This window comes from Lissotriton helveticus, chromosome 8 (genome assembly GCF_964261635.1).
Source record: "Lissotriton helveticus chromosome 8, aLisHel1.1, whole genome shotgun sequence".
Lineage (NCBI taxonomy): Eukaryota > Metazoa > Chordata > Amphibia > Caudata > Salamandridae > Lissotriton > Lissotriton helveticus.
The window spans coordinates 367,572,655-367,591,134 of NC_136069.1; positions in this window are offsets into that span (position 1 = coordinate 367,572,655).

Genomic DNA, 18,480 nt, shown 5'->3' on the forward strand with positions numbered 1-18,480 from the left:
GAAGGGTCTATTCTCGTGCAGCATGTATTAGGCAGCGGCCGTAGTGCCAATAGGCTGTTTTGCGTATAAGTCTGCATTTTATGTGTCGCAGACAGGCCAGGGGTGGTGGCCCTAGGCCCGGGTCCGGCGCGGACGGGCGCAGACGGGCTTGCCTTTGGCGCGCCTTCGGCGCGCCGCCGGCGCGCCCGCTGCGCCCGCCCGCTGCGCGGACGGGATGGTCTAGTGATTTTATACATACTAATGGTAGAGGAGGGTGGGAGGGTTCGAACCACTAGCCCGCAACCCTTACCTCCCTCAAGATGGCCGCTAAAGTGGATCGAGTGGAGTAGTCAGCGCGATGATTCCGGGGCGCTGAGACAGGGGGAGCCTATATTATAGCCTCGGTGCGACGCTAATCTCGCGCCGAGGTTGGTTGATATTTCTAAAATAGCACCATTAAAATATTTACAAGTGGTAAAAATAAACGCGCTATTACTCAGCAGCGTTTGACAAGCAGGCACAAGAGAGTGCAAAGAGATCCCCCGGCTATGCGCCTCAAGGGAGAAATGAAAATCACAGTTCTCAAATATTAAATGTTCTCAAAAATGAAATGAATAATTATTTTCCAGAAAAAATAATTATTGATTTCGAATTAGCTATGATTAATAGCATTTTGAAAACATTTCCACACACAGCAATCCAGGGTTGCTACTATCATTTCAATCAGAGCATATGGAGACATCTCCAGAAATCAACTTTAAGTATTTTGTACTCAACAGATAGCACCTTTGCCTATCAAATTAAAAAATTGATAGCACTGGCCTACGTTCCTGTTACCGATGTAGCGGAACACTATAATTTATTAATTGACAGCACATATTACAAGAGGAATGAAGATAAACTAACACCATTACTGGACTATTTCGAAGGTACTTGGGTAGGAAGGTTGCACAGATCTGGACATCGACGCCAACCCAAATTCCAAATACCTTGGTGGAATGTCTATCTTAGTACTTTAAACCAAGAGGCTAAAACAAACAACAGTGTAGAAGGCTGGCATAATGCTTTCCAAGCTACCACAAGCAGAACAAGACCCACATTCCATAACCTACTAGATGCTTTGATAAAAGAACAAAGCTATCAAGAACTAAGAATGGAACAATCTGTGACCCAAATTGGTCCAAAACTAAGTAAACAAACTAAACAAATGTTCCGACTACTGCAAAGTCAAGTCACACTATATCCTACAACTAGAGGATTAGAATACCTGTCATTAATAGCTAAAACCCTACTATAAAAATGTCTACAAAATATACTAATGTCTGCTTCCAATAATGCTACATATAAAAATCATAAACATTTGTAAACAATTATAAGTAATACATATTTGTTTAACAAACTTATCATAATTTTGGACATTATTTCTGAACAAATATGCAATATTTATAATTACATCACACATACACATTACATAAAGATCGACATTTCCCACCCAATAAAAAAAGTTTTTTAAATACTTAGGGGTCCATTAGGATAGCGGGCGGTGGCACTACCGCAACGATGGCGGGGCGGAAAAACAGCTTTTTCCGCCCGCTAGCAGTGGAATTTACGTCCGCCACATTAGGATATGTAAACACAGGTCATTTCCCGTCCGCCGCGGAGCGCCACGCTCCGCCATCAAGGTGCGCCCGCCACCGCGCCGGCTGCAGCCAATCGAGACCCTCCGCCGCGGCCGATGACGTCCGCCCCGCTCGACAAATTAGGATGGGCCAAACAAGCTGACGCACCGCAGCGGAGACACCGCACAGCTCTAGCAGGCGGAAAGTCTACAGCGGAGCACGCACGACGAGACCCGACATGAACCCCATGGACCCAGCCCTCCACATGCATCCGGTCATGTACCTGCTGCAACACTATCGCCAGATGGGCCGCCGCGGACGCCGACGCAGGTACGTCACTACACATATACACCACACAACACACATGCCGACACAGGTCCCAAGCACCACACTGGCATCCTGCTGGGGGGCACAACACATCCACATGGGCACCCACACATCACCCACCTCAGAACAAGGCACCCCACGGCATCCGGAACACACAACGTCGGCCAACCTGCAGCAACGTCACGGTCACGGACACGTCACCGCCGCGGTCAACACATGCGCACTATGCAGAAGGCAGGGCAACACCAAGGCATGGACACTTTCCAAACATCACAGCGACATACCACCCCGACCAACACTGCAAACCACCCGAAGTAGTCACAGGCCAGGTGCCTATCCCGTGCACCCCCTTGCACATCAACAAGCACTGTAACAACAAGCACAATACACACACACTGCGACACACAACCAGGGACAAAGGCACAGCAGGATTGCCTGACAACGGACACACACCACCAGTGCACTCCCCACAGCCCACACAATTGTATACAAACATCCACACAGGGCAAGACACAACATACAACAGGCATACAACACCTGCCTGACACATGTGTGTCTCACACCATACAGGGGCACACATACATACACTACAAACTAACACCCTTCACACTGCACACCTCTGCCACACACATGCCATGTAAGCCATGCCACCAGGACCAAGGGCCAACACAAGACGACCATACACATACACGCCAGGGCACACAGAAAGGGAAACACACACCTCATCACATCATAAACATCGACTACACCACAGCACAGCTGCACACCCTGTGCTGCCAGTGTCCCCCAAGGTGACCTGTGAACAGTGTATGCAGCAATAGCTATTCACCCACACGAAAAGTGCATGGACTGCCAAATAAGCATCACAGAGTACAACATCATCAGGGCCACAATGGACTGAAGAACCTGTCCCCCTGTCTAAAAATCATATGGCCACATAGAACCTTGCAATGGTGATGTACAAAATAGACCATGGAACTCAGTCAAACAAGAAAATGACTTTAATCAGTAAGGAGACAGAGAAAACACACCATAATGTACTGTATTTATTCACATATTGCACAGATGTAGCTACACAACATAAGTAGACACCAGCAAGTCTCAAAATCATGTGCAAATGCCATAGACTATGCACTGGTGAATCACAATCGGGAAGTGCAAAGTCCTTGGCAGGGCAGGGTACAGCACATCAGAGCAACAGGCCCAGAGTCCTTGGCAGGGGAGAGCACATCAGAGCAACAGGCCCAGAGTCCTTGGCAGGGTACAGCACATCAGAGCAACAGGCCCAGTGTCCTTGGCAGGGCAGGGGAGAGCACATCAGAGCAACAGGCCCAGAGTCCTTGGCAGGGCAGGGGAGAGCACATCAGAGCAACAGGCCCAGTGTCCTTGGCAGGGCAGGGGAGAGCACATCAGAGCAACAGGCCCAGAGTCCTTGGCAGGGGAGAGCACATCAGAGCAACAGGCCCAGAGTCCTTGGCAGGGTACAGCACATCAGAGCAACAGGCCCAGTGTCCTTGGCAGGGCAGGGGAGAGCACATCAGAGCAACAGGCCCAGAGTCCTTGGCAGGGCAGGGGAGAGCACATCAGAGCTACAGGCCCAGTGTCCTTGGCAGGGCAGGGGAGAGCACATCAGAGCAACAGGCCCAGAGTCCTTGGCAGGGCAGGGGAGAGCACATCAGGGCAACAGGCCCAGAGTCCTTGGCAGGGCAGGGGAGAGCACATCAGAGCAACAGGCCCAGAGTCCTTGGCAGGGGAGAGCACATCAGAGCAACAGGCCCAGAGTCCTTGGCAGGGGAGAGCACATCAGAGCAACAGGCCCAGAGTCCTTGGCAGGGCAGGGGAGAGCACATCAGAGCAACAGGCCCAGAGTCCTTGGCAGGGGAGAGCACATCAGAGCAACAGGCCCAGAGTCCTTGGCAGGGGAGAGCACATCAGAGCAACAGGCCCAGTGTCCTTGGCAGGGCAGGGGAGAGCACATCAGAGCAACAGGCCCAGAGTCCTTGGCAGGGCAGGGGAGAGCACATCAGAGCAACAGGCCCAGAGTCCTTGGCAGGGGAGAGCACATCAGAGCAACAGGCCCAGTGTCCTTGGCAGGGGAGAGCACATCAGAGCAACAGGCCCAGGAACACACCCACATCGCTAACAATGGTGTACTGTAGCACACCTATGTGTGGCACAGGCGTCTGAGGGTGTTGACAACTCACTCCTGGCTGTCATGTGGAGTGGAAGCTGGCTGTGTGTCAGGGACTGCAGGTCCACTTGACTGGTGTGACAGAGGGACATGTGATGTGGCTATAACAGAGGGCCTGCAAGGTGGAGGGCTGTGCGGACCAGGTGGCACGTGGCACGTGGAGGTGGAGTCATGCACGCCCTTGACACAGTGTGGGTGGGAGAGGTAGGAGGGGTGCCCTTCCACTTCTTTGGAATATGAATTTGCTTCCCTGTCATGGGGTTGATGGGAAGTGGCGTTGACACCACCTGCACACCCCCCAACTGTTCCACTTCAGGGGCAGACACTGCCACTCCCTCTGGAGAAGTGCTTGATCCTGCAGTACGCTTGGGCTGGCTACGCCTCCGGACCACTTTACCCTCTCTGGAAGGTGTACCCCCCACAGTGACCACCTTCCCACTTACCCCAGGGGTGGTGTCTACACTGCCCTCCTGTCCCTTCTTGCCAGGGATGGCCACTACACTGCCCTTCTTTGCCACAATGACTGGGTTGGTCACGACAGGGGTCTCCACTGCCACAATGACTGGGCTGGTCACGACAGGGGTCTCCACTGCCACAATGACTGGGCTGGTCACAACAGGGCTTCCCTCCACCTGCCTCGATGTACTTTGTTCTGGGGTTGATGTGGTAGGTGGGTGTGTCCCTGTGTTCTCCCCAGGTGTAGTCATGACATCCCACACATCCTCTGTGGGCATAGCAGAGTCAATATCTGGTGATGGCTCAGCAGCATGTGAGCCTGATGTCTGACACAATGCTCTTCTGGCCTTGCTCTTCTGTGACTTCACCTTGTCTGTGCATATTGGGGGGTCCCTGCCCTTCTTTGGGGATGGAGTCTGTGGACGGGATTGTTTGCTTTGGGTCTGAGCTGTGCTCCTAGTGTTGTAACGTTTACTTGATGTATGTCCCAAGTGCTCACTGTCATCTGATGTGGCCACTGACTGGGTGGACGTCACAGGCACCTGAGCTGCAAAGGGGGCATGTTGGAGGGCTGACGTCACTGTACCTGACAATGACAGGAGTGTACGATGTAGGCCACCCACGTCAGAGTGTATGCCCTCCATGAATGCCAGAACCTGCCCTAATTTGTTATCGTGGGCACTGAAGGCATTCAGCAGGGCGGTCTGGCCCACGCAAAGTTGCCGCAGGAGCTCTACGCACTCTGCACTGAGGGCAGCAGGGGGGACAGGTGCAGGTGCTGCGGTGCCATGTGTGAATGTGACACGTCCCCTCTTAGTGACACGGATACGGCCAGCCCCAGAGGAAGTGGATGGGAGGGTGGGCAGTGGCCGTTGGTAGTCAGATGCAGCAGCAGAGTCCCCATCCCCTGTGGCTGCTAACAGGGACTCACCCCCCCTGCCATCAGATGAAGTGGTACTCTGTGTCTCAGCCACAGATTCCTCATGCATACTCCTGTCACCCTCATCAGCGCTGGTGTGGTCAGTGTCACTTTGCTCCGTCTCACCCTGCTCTGCTGCCGCTGTCGTGCTGGTCTCGCCACCACTTTCAGGATCATGTTCCGCCGTGGTGTCTTCCGAATCTGCATTAGCGACAGAAACATGGTTGTATAAGTGTCATTGTCTGGTCACACGATATCAGAGCAATGCAGCACATGAGAGGCCTAGAGCTACATGGTAACCACCACACCCTCAAATCATTGTGCAGCTACACACCAGTTACACCACAACTGTGCCTGTCATGCGGACAAACAGGCAGGAGTGGACCAATGTCGATGACACACAGCACTACACCCTGCCCATGGATGGTGTTCCCCCAGCCCACATGGACCTGCCCCATGGACATGATGTAGCCACAACTAACATCACCACTTACACAGCCTAAAGGGATCCAGAGGGGAATACACACACCTGTTTTGTCTACACATGCCACATTGTCAAATAGGCCATTACAATCACCATGTGCCAATGTGGGTTCACATTGTTGTCAGATGTGTGGGCCACTACCATGCAGGTGCATGCAAAGTAGACTGACATGGTGTAACACTCATTAAGTGGACACAGCTGTACAGCATAATAGGGACTACACCCACCATCACAAAGAAGAGTGACCATGTGGACAACAAAATATATGTCAAGGACTGAAAACTGCAGCCAGGAGCTGCAGAGTAAGGCCATGGTGGGCCAATGCCTCATACAGACACACATCACAGTTGCCACTCACATCACATATCACAGCATGGCAGCACAGGCACATCACATGTGTCACCGCAGACACAGGCACTCTACACATGCATCCACTCCCAGACAAACTATCCCTCCCCGGATACTCACCATCTCTGTCTTGCTGCTGAAGCCCCTTCAGACGTGCATCCAGGTCTGGATAGGTCACTGCCAGTATGCGTGCCATCAGCGGAGTCATGTTGCGGCGTGCCACACGCCCTGTGCGTGGTACCATCCCCAAGTTCATCTCTGCCACTTGCTTAGCCAGCCGGCTGATGTCGTCCCACCTCTTGTGACAGTGTGTGTGTCGTCTGTTTGATACCCCCAGGGCTCGCACCTTTGCTGCTATGGCCCTCCAGACAGCCTTACGTTGGTGTACTTTGAGCTGCAGGTATGAGAGTAAAGAAGGACTAATGAACATTTACACATTGTCATATGTCAGCATCTATCAGTACAGCAGCCAGACACTGAATCTGGACGCACAGTGACCTCCCTCCCTCCAGAACTGGGGGTACCCTCACAAGGCCACTCTGCATGGCATAAACATTAGTGAATGCATGCACACATTGAGCTTCGTAGTCTCCATGATTATCACACTGAAGAATGATGATTGAACACAAATGCATCGACAGCACTGTGTAAATCAGAAATTGTACAGGGCATTGATGTGGCATATCCACTAATCAGTGTGCAGCAACTGTAGCATGTAAGTTGGCTGATGGACAAACTTTGGTAGGGCAGCCACTGAACCTACTCTGTGGGGCACACTGACTATGACTACAGGGGCACCCTGAAATTACATCACAAGCGGACACTGTCCAACCAGCTACAAGGCAAACAACCGTTGGTCATGTCTGCCCCAAAAAGTAGCACATCCCACTCACACATACAAGTATAGGCCTAGGGCAGAGTCATGATGCAAAACACACACTCCCACCACCTGGAAACATCTTGTCTGTCAGTGTTTGTCTGCACCCCACATCCAAAATAACATACTGCAGCATCATGAATACACGTCTGACACCACCCTGCCCTACTGCTCCCTACATGGTGACTTACCACGACATTGGGGCCACCAAACAGCCGTGGGTACTGTGCCAGCACCTCGTTCACAAGGACATCCAGCTCCTCACTCGTGAATGGACTGGCACGGATCTTATCAGTTCTTGACATCCCTGTGGATATGGCAGACCTGTGGCGGAAGTGAGTTGTGAGGTGTCCCAGGCAGCAGGCTCTGTGAGCAGCAGGAGAGGGTCCCAGGCAGCAGCAGGAGAGGGTCTCAGGCAGCAGCAGGAGAGGGTCCCAGGCAGCAGCAGGAGAGGGTCCCAGGCAGCAGCAGGAGAGGGTCCCAGGCAGCAGCAGGAGAGGGTCCCAGGCAGCAGGCTCTGTGAGCAGCAGGAGAGGGTCCCAGGCAGCAGGCTCTGTGAGCAGTGGGAATGTGTGGCTCACTCCCACAGATTTATAGGCCCATGGGGTCGTTAGGAAGCTGATAAGGTGCTACAATTGGTTGTCTGGGTCAGCCTTATTCAAAAGCATCCAATGACCGCCTCCGCGGCGGCGGCGCGCCGCTTCCGCATTTTTCAAATCTGCATCATGCCACATTGAACACCCATGCCATTGGCTGTATGCAATGCACCACGGCGGTGACGCACCGCGGGTGTCCGGGGTGCGCTATCGCGATGGTGCATCATTCAAAAGCATCCAAAGACCGGCTCCGCGGCAGCATCATGAATACACGTCTGACACCACCCTGCCCTACTGCTCCCTACATGGTGACTTACCACGACATTGGGGCCACCAAACAGCCGTGGGTACTGTGCCAGCACCTCGTTCACAAGGACATCCAGCTCCTCACTCGTGAATGGACTGGCACGGATCTTATCAGTTCTTGACATCCCTGTGGATATGGCAGACCTGTGGCGGAAGTGAGTTGTGAGGTGTCCCAGGCAGCAGGCTCTGTGAGCAGCAGGAGAGGGTCTCAGGCAGCAGCAGGAGAGGGTCCCAGGCAGCAGCAGGAGAGGGTCCCAGGCAGCAGGCTCTGTGAGCAGCAGGAGAGGGTCCCAGGCAGCAGCAGGAGAGGGTCTCAGGCAGCAGCAGGAGAGGGTCCCAGGCAGCAGCAGGAGAGGGTCCCAGGCAGCAGCAGGAGAGGGTCCCAGGCAGCAGCAGGAGAGGGTCTCAGGCAGCAGCAGGAGAGGGTCCCAGGCAGCAGCAGGAGAGGGTCCCAGGCAGCAGCAGGAGAGGGTCCCAGGCAGCAGCAGGAGAGGGTCCCAGGCAGCAGCAGGAGAGGGTCCCAGGCAGCAGGCTCTGTGAGCAGCAGGAGATGGTCCCAGGCAGCAGCAGGAGAGGGTCTCAGGCAGCAGCAGGAGAGGGTCCCAGGCAGCAGCAGGAGAGGGTCCCAGGCAGCAGCAGGAGAGGGTCCCAGGCAGCAGCAGGAGAGGGTCCCAGGCAGCAGGCTCTGTGAGCAGCAGGAGAGGGTCCCAGGCAGCAGGCTCTGTGAGCAGTGGGAATGTGTGGCTCACTCCCACAGATTTATAGGCCCATGGGGTCGTTAGGAAGCTGATAAGGTGCTACAATTGGTTGTCTGGGTCAGCCTTATTCAAAAGCATCCAATGACCGCCTCCGCGGCGGCGGCGCGCCGCTTCCGCATTTTTCAAATCTGCATCATGCCACATTGAACACCCATGCCATTGGCTGTATGCAATGCACCACGGCGGTGACGCACCGCGGGTGTCCGGGGTGCGCTATCGCGATGGTGCATCATTCAAAAGCATCCAAAGACCGGCTCCGCGGCGGCGGCGCGCCGCTTCCGCATTTTTCAAATCTGCATCATGCCACATTGAACACCCATGCCATTGGCTGTATGCAATGCACCACGGCGGTGACGCACCGCGGGTGTCCGGGGTGCGCTACCGCGATGGTGCATCATTCAAAAGCATCCAAAGACCGGCTCCGCGGCGGCGGCGCGCCGCTTCCGCATTTTTCAAATCTGCATCATGCCACATTGAACACCCATGCCATTGGCTGTATGCAATGCTCCACGGCGGTGACGCTCCGCTGGGGACCGGCGGTAGGTACCGCGACTGATGCGGCGGAGCCTAGCCAGCGGCATGGACACCAGTCCATGTGCCAATGGCTACCTTGGCTGGGTAGATGGTGGTGCTGGGGTCACACCGCTGGGGACCGGCGGTAGGTACCGCGACAGATGCGGCGGAGCCTAGCCAGCGGCATGGACACCAGTCCATGTGCCAATGGCTACCTTGGCTGGGTAGATGGTGGTGCTGGGGTCACACCGCCGGGGACTGGCGCTAGGTTATGGCATTTTCGTACACATTGCTGTGTATGTCAATCATGGACAATGGATAAGTGCCATGCAGCTACATGGTGTAGGGCACATCATTGTACACACGATGCCACAGAGCCATTGCATCCACAGGAGGACGCACGTTCAGTCTGAGCCACTTTAGCATGTGTTTGTGCCATTTTAGTAAGGCTTTTGATGGGTGATGATTGCCAGACGTCATGCTCTACATAGATGTAGTGAGGTTTAATGTGTTGTTGGTCAGTGCAGACCTTGACCGGGCTGGGGGCACTGCATTGTATCGTACCTGACTTGTGCATTCAGAACTGATCATGCACACAACCAGAAGTGTCCCTGCTATTGTGATCATTGTGTTGATGAATGCTTCCACAATGTACATGATGCATTGAGGTCTGGCAGGTACGGCAGATGGGTATGACAGACATGTTAAGTCACATTAGATTTGTGGCTCTTGTAGCTCCATGTCTGCGCATGTCACTAGTTCAATCATTGTATCCACATTATTGTCACTTGGGTATTGTCACTGGAGAGGCCTGCCCTCTGTGTGTAGCTATTGGGCAGCCATGTAACCAGATGTGCCATGCATCTTTCTGGCCATTGTTTTTTACCCATTACATCATTGATGCTTTGTGCTATGGCCATCTCATGATGCTTGTCATTGACCTATTGTTTTTAATCCTAAACTAGGAGGAGGCCAAATCTCCTACGTCAGGTGATTGTGCTTGAGGACATGGAGAATGAGGCAATCATCAGGAAATTCCGGTTGGACAGACCGACATTGAAGATCTTGTGTGATCTATTGGAGCCCCACCTGCAGCCTCGCCGTCACTATCCTACAGCATTCACACCCGCCCACAAGGTAATGGCAGCACTACACTTCTTTGCGACTGGTTCCTTCCAGGAGACCGTGGCTAACGCTGGGGGAATGTCGCAGCCCATGTTCAGCATGGTGCTGAGGGATGTACTCGAGGCCATGATGATCTATCGGAATCGCTACATCCATTTCCCCCGGGGACGTGAATTGGCTGCCGTTAAGGGGGACTTCTATCCACTTGGGCACATCCCACATGTAGTCGGTGCGATCGATTGCACCCATGTGGCTCTGGTGGCACCGCAGGCGACGGAGCACATTTATCGAAACCGGAAACACTACCACTCCATGAATGTGCAGGTGGTGTGCCTTGCAGACATGACAATTTCACATGTGTGTGCTAAGTATCCCGGTTCGGCACATGACTCTTTCATCATGAGGAACAGCATGGTGCCACGGATGATGGAGAATCTGCATCCCGAACGTGCCTGGATTGTGGGTGAGTTACACAACTGCTATCACGTGCTGTGTGTCACTGCCTTTACTGTGGCCGTACAACATTGCAATGTGTGTTTTTTATTCACAGGGGACTCTGCTTATCCCAGTAGGCCATGGCTGTTGAGCCCACTCCGTAATCCCCAGACACCTGCAGAGATCCGCTACAATGAGGCCCATGGCAGGACACGACGGGTAATTGAACGTACTTTTGGGCTGCTGAAGGCAAGGTTCCGGTGCCTTGACAGGACTGGAGGCGCACTTGCATACTCGCCTGGGAAGGTGTGCAAGATCGTTGTGGCATGCTGTATGCTACACAACCTGGCCATCCACAAGGGGGTCCCCCTGCTCCTGGACGACGGTGAGGAACCAAGGCCACAACCTGCTCAGGGACCTGAATCCAGTAATGAGGAGAGTGGAGAGGAGGAAGGAGTTGACCAACGGCAGCAGCTAATCCAACGCTACTTCACTTGAAGGTGTGTGACGAGTTACAACGTCTACATAGTCTAGTGTGTTAGCTTATGTTGTGAATGGTTATGCGCAGATGTTCCCAATAGCCACATGTTCTGTCACCTATGTATGGTATTGTTGGAATGGACGTTACGTCCGGAGATGTATTATGGACGGCATTAAAGCATTTCAGATAGACACTTTGTAGGGTACCTGTGATAATTAGGATATTTGTGGATCAGTGATCTGTGTGTGTTGCCACGATGAGACCAGTGACTGTAGTTCTGTTGTGTCTCCCTAGGTGCTCCAGCGTGTTCCTGCCCTGCATACTGTACATCATGTTTACATATCATGGACATTATCATCATTGTAAATAATGCACTAAAGAATTCACTACACAAAATCTGGATTGTAAGGTATTTTATTTACGGGGTGGACATGTGAATTGTGCGTGAATATTTACAGGAAGGTGGGGAATGAGCAGTGAGTTGACAGTCATGGTCGCTGAGATGCAAGAGTAGACACCACATGAATGTGGTGACCCAGTCCAACAGACAGGTGCCATTGCCAAGGCAATGTGGGGAAAGATAGTCCAAAAGAGTCAATGCAGTTGGGGAGAGGGTTGTCTTCAAGGCTGGCTCCGTGACTGGCGTGTGGCAGGTGCTTGGCTTCCAGAGACTCCCAGGCTCTTCTTCGGACGCCCCCTAGATCTTTTTGGCGGTGGGGGGCCTGCTGAATGGCCAGCGGCGTCAGAGGACTCGCCCCTCTCTGTTGGCGCAGGGGAGGATGGTGGACTGTCATCCTGCTGCACAACAGGAGGGGACGGCGGTGATGGTTGGGACACAGGCCTGTCCCTCTGCAACACCACTTGCTGGCCCATGAGGTCCACCATCTGTCCCAGGCGGTTATCGATGGACCTCATCAGCAGGATGAGCTCCCTGAAAAATTCTTCCGACCGGCCACTTTGTCCCTGGACCTCTTGGTAGGCATCCACAACTCTGGTGAAGTGGTCCAGGGATGGTGTCCACTCCTCCCGAGGTCTGGTGTTGGCCCTGGCCCTCCCACCTGCTCTGCTGCCACGGACCTCTTCCCTCGCCACTGGTGCGCCACGCACTGGCTCCCTGCCCTCCACAGTTGTTGGTGTGGGCTGGTCATCCCTAGGGACAGGGAGGGTGCTGCAGGTGGTACTGGTGGTAGTGGTGGTGTTGGTGGCAGTGGCTGCGGTGGTGGTTGCGGTGGAGGCAGAGGCCGTGACAGCAGGGGTCTGCTGCGTTGTCATTGCAGCAGAGGTGGTGGTGGGGAGGATGGGGGCCTGGGACCTCTGGGTGTGTGGAACACCGGATGGGCCGGCCTGGAGCTCATCGTCCAAACTGTCCTGGGAGTCTGCATCTGTGAGTCCATGTGCCGGAGGTGGAGACTGGCTCTGCAGGTCGTTGGTGTTGCCCCCAGCAGTGAGTTCTTCATCACCTGTGGAGTAGATGGGGAGTGGTCAGTGTTTGTGTCATCTGTGTATCATCAGCTGTCTGTACACTAGTGCATTGTGCTGTCATCAGTTGTACAAATCATGGCAACATCGTGTTACATTACATAGTGGATAGTTAGATCATGGTGTCCTAAAGGTTGATTGTCTATGCATTTTGTACAATAGTAAATAGATTAAGACACACACACTTCATGAAGATAAACGGTAGTTACATACCTGTAAGGTGAGCGTGCAGGGTATAATGGCTGACACTTGCTCCTGGGTGGGGGAGGCCTCCATGCTGCTGGGCTGTGGGACAGGGGGGCATGCTGGGAGTAGTGAGACAGGCCTCCCTCCCACACCCCCACAAACAGGCTCCAAGTGAAGATGGCTACCTACCTGTAAGTTTGTTTGTTAAACAGTGCAATGGCTGACACTTGCTCCTGGGTGGGGGAGGCCTCCATGCTGCTGGGCTGTGGGCCAGGGGGCATGCTGGAAGTAGTGGTACAGGCCTCCCACCCACAAACAGGCTCCAAGTGAAGATGGCTACCTACCTGTAAGTTTGTTTGTTAAACAGTGCAATGGCTGACACTTGCTCCTGGGTGGGGGAGGCCTCCATGCTGCTGGGCTGTGGGACAGGGGGGCATGCTGGAAGTAGTGAGACAGGCCTCCCTCCCACACCCCCACAAACAGGCTCCAAGTGAAGATGGCTACCTACCTGTAAGTTTGTTTGTTAAACAGTGCAATTGCTGACACTTGCTCCTGGGTGGGGGAGGCCTCCATGCTGCTGGGCTGTGGGCCAGGGGGCATGCTGGGAGTAGTGGTACAGGCCTCCCACCCACAAACAGGCTCCAAGTGAAGATGGCTACCTACCTGTAAGTTTGTTTGTTAAACAGTGCAATGGCTGACACTTGCTCCTGGGTGGGGGAGGCCTCCATGCTGCTGGGCTGTGGGCCAGGGGGCATGCTGGGAGTAGTGGTACAGGCCTCCCACCCACAAACAGGCTCCAAGTGAAGATGGCTACCTACCTGTAAGTTTGTTTGTTAAACAGTGCAATGGCTGACACTTGCTCCTGGGTGGGGGAGGCCTCCATGCTGCTGGGCTGTGGGACAGGGGCTATGGTGGGAGTTGTTGTACTGACATTCCGGCCCCATACAGGCATCCTCAGCAGAATGGCTGGCTACATGTTGGTTAGGGATGGACAGTGTATTGGTGGTTGGGTATTGCAAGGAGGTAAAAGTCAATGTGGTCTTAAACATTTGTCTGTACTTACCAGCCTCCGCTCCCCCGGCTACTCCTGTGTAACTCTCAGGTAGCAGGATAGCAAGCACCTTCTCCTCCCATGGTGTAAATGTCTTCAGTGGGATGGGAGGGCCACTGCCAGTCACGTTTGCCAGATTCCAGTTCTTGCTCCTCTTCTCCTTGACAACCCTCTTGAGATCATGCCACCGCTTCATGATCTCCTTCTTGGATCTTGGGGTGGCCCCAACTGCATTCACCCTTTGGACAATCCTTTCCCACATTTGTGTCCTGGTGGCTAATGGTGTCTGTTGGACTAGGTTCCCAAATAGTTGTGGTTCTACTCTCACTATCTCGTTGACCATGACTGTCAACTCACTCTCTGTGAATTTTGGAATTTTTTGTGATGTCATGGTGTGGGGGTGTTGAGGTGTTTGTGGGTGCAGGGGTGTGTGGGTGCAGGGGTGTGGTGATGAGGTGTGTTCTGTGCTGGGGGTTTGATTGTGATGGTGTGATGGTGGTGTTGATGGTGCTGGTGGGTGGGTGGGTGTTGTGTGCGATTTTGCCTCTCCTCTCAGATGTGGTGTGTGGCCTTCTGTTCTGGAAAGATGCAAAGGATTGTGGTGAGTGGAGGGTGTGGCTTTGTACTCAGCTGTGTGGGTGTGTCCAATTGGATAGTGGTTGTCAGGTGTGTTGTGGGTGTGGTTATGTAGTATTGTGTATTTATTTGCCATTTCTGTATCTGTGTGTGTGTGTTGTATGTATTTGTGGCTGGGCTACTTTGTTTATGCAGTATTTGGCATTGCTGCGGTGCTTTGACATCGACCGCCATGGATTTCATGTTCGTCCGCTGCGGTGACTTTGCTGGTGCTTGTCCGCCATTTATCCCATGCAATCCTGCCTTCGACCGCGGCTGTCGGTGCCTGCGATTCCGCCCGCGCCACCCTCGGGGATATCGTAATTTCCTGTGCGGTGTCTCCGCTTTCCCTGTGGGCGGTTTTGTATTTTCAGCTGCTTTTCCGACCGCCGCGGTCGGAGTTTTGTCATCACCGCACACGTCGGGCGGTTTCATTTTCACCGCTACCGCCGCGGTCGGTCTCCAGTGGCGGTCGATCCTAATTTGTCTGCCGGTTGCACCGCCTCCATGGCGGGCGGTTGTTTCCCGCATCCATGGCGGGCGGGGTGGTTTTCCGCCCGCTATCCTAATGGGGCCCTTAAAATTTTTGTAGATGAAAAAAACGTAATGAAGCAAAATACAATCCATACAATCCATTACAATGTAGGACAATTCCAATATGGGAAACCATCAAAAACCCGAAAAATATGTAAAAATAAAATAAACGCTCCAGGAAATTCCGAAAACAGTAGTGTGGACACTTTAGTATTTAAAGTGATATACACATAACTTTAAAAAAACGGTCACGCATATCAATGTATCAATCCAATACGAAACCCTCCAAAAACCCAAAAAAAGGTAAAAAAAATTAAAATCCGCTCCTGGCAAACACGAAAAATAGGAGATTGACGTAAAAATATAACCATAATAAGTCATACATTATTATCTCCGAAAAAAAACACGCATCCTTCCATGTAGTTTTCATGCGAGGAACCGGAACCTGTAAAAAAACATAGATAACGAAACCCACCCACAAATAACCCATAACATATGTAATTACACTCACAATTAACATTAACCATGTAAAAAGACATTTCCCAACACTTAAAATAACACTAGAACTAAAACATACACGACGCATCTATAACGACGACATTACACCTAAACTCTACATAAACAATTCATACATACACACAAAAACACTACACATTTCGAATATACCCTCAAACATTACCATTGACTTATAAATTGTATGTAAAATTAACCTTACCTCTCTCCACACGTAGCAACTCCCAACTGCGAGCTTCTCCAGTCCTGAATGGAGCGCAATAACGTTACGCGGGAAAAAAATGTCGTCCCCTTAACCCAATTTTGAAAAGGTATCATAGAAAACACAATGTTATAGTATAAAAATATAATACATACACATTGTTATTGTAACAAATTAATACACTAGACTCATAATAATTTAAACTGTTGAAAAAATATAAATTTCTTTAATATTAATTAATATATAGTAATTAATATATTTTAATAATATTAAAAAAAAGTATGTAACACTTGAAATAATAAAAGTAAATATTTTCTTATTGTGTACATTTATAGGAATAACTTTGTGTTTGTTTAGAACTAAACATTATTATTTTTTATGTAATTAATTAATAATAATACATAATAAAACGTATTTATTGTTATTAATAAAAAATATAACCATTTACTATATAAATAATGCCCTTAAATAATGTATATTTATTTCTCTGATGTATGTATTTCTGAAAAGAAAAGATAAATGTTTAAGTTTATTAATTAATAATAATAATAATAAATATATTTGTTATTATTTTTATTAATTATTAAAAAATGTTTTTTTAATAATTTCTAAGTATTATAAAAGTATATAATTGCATAAATAATCTTTTACCAATACCAGATATTATTATTAAACATATTATTCTCATTTACAGTTATAAAGTTAACAACATAATATATTCATATGTTTAATTTAAAAACAACATTGTCAGAAATATGTGCCAAAAATTGTCTTAATTTGTATTTCCATAGCTTGAGCAAATATACTAATTGTCATGTTACTTTATAAAAATTTAAATTTAAAAATTAAATATTTAATAATACTAATATATAATATTAACATTATTAAATATAAATGAAAGAAACAGAAAAGTAACTGTTATTTTATGTATTTCAATATAAATACTTGTTTCTCAAAGTTGATGATAATAAATATTGTTATTGATAGAAAAATGTTGTGAAATAATTTTGTGTGACAAATTACAACATGTACATAAATGATAATGTGTTATTCTGCAAATACTACATTTCCAAAAATTTTCATGTATTTTTTGATTGTGATTGTATTGTAGTACACATTAAAAAAATAAAAAATTGTAATAAAGTTTTGTGAAAACATCCATTTTGCATTATTGTTTAATATAATAACACGCTAATGTACAATTATATGCAAATGTTTTGAACACTGACCAATTAATAATTGCTATTCCTACTCCTGTCAAGCTATTATCAGAGAAGTTGCAGGACACTGACCAATTATTATTTACTATTCCTACTCAAGTGAAACTAATATCTGGAAAGGTGCTGGACACTGACCATGTATAAATTAGAATAGCTACTTTAGTATAATGTTATTGTATAAAATATTGTCAAATAATCATATATATTATAATAATATTATGTACATATATTTAGAGTATATTTTTTGCTGAGTAGTACCAAAACATTTTATTAGCCTAAAAATTAGCAACTTTTAGTCACTAAAATGTTTTCAATATATTTAAATATTTTTATATTTTTGTAGCACACTTTATATACACAAAACTGACCCTGAACACTAAAAATACCCCTTTACCCAAAAACTGAAAACTGTCCCTGAACTCAAACATATACCCCTTTAGCCAAGAACTGAAAACTGACCCTGAGCCCTAAAAATACCCCTTTATCCAATAACTTAAAACTGACCCTGAACTATAAAAATACCCCTTTATCCAAAAACCCAAAACTGACCCTGAACCCTAAAAATACCCCTTTACCCAAAAACTTAAAACTGACCCTGAACCCAAAAAATAACCCTTTACCCAAGAACTGAAAACTGACCCTGAACCCAAAAAAATACCCCTTTATCCAAAAACCCTAAACTGACCCTGAACCCTAAAAATACCCCTTTATCCAAAAACTGAAAACTGACCCTGAATCCAAATAATACCCCTTTACCCAAGAACTGAAAACTGACCCTGAACCCAAATAATACACCTTTGCCCAAGAACTGAAAACTGACTCTGAACCCAAAAAAAACTCCTTAACCCAAGAACTGAAAACTGACCCTGAACCCAAATAATACACCTTTGGCCAAGAACTGAAAACTGACCCTGAACCCAAAAAAACTCCTTAACCCAAGAACTGAAAACTGACCCTGAACCTTAAAAAACCCTTTTCCCAAAAACTGAAAACTGACCCTGAACCCAAAAAAATACCCCTTTATCCAAAAACCCAAAACTGACCCTGAACCCTAAAAATACCCCTTTATCCAAAAACTGAAAACTGACCCTGAATCCAAATAATACCCCTTTACCCAAGAACTGAAAACTGACCCTGAACCCAAATAATACACCTTTGCCCAAGAACTGAAAACTGACCCTGAACCCAAAAAAACTCCTTAACCCAAGAACTGAAAACTGACCCTGAACCCAAATAATACACCTTTGGCCAAGAACTGAAAACTGA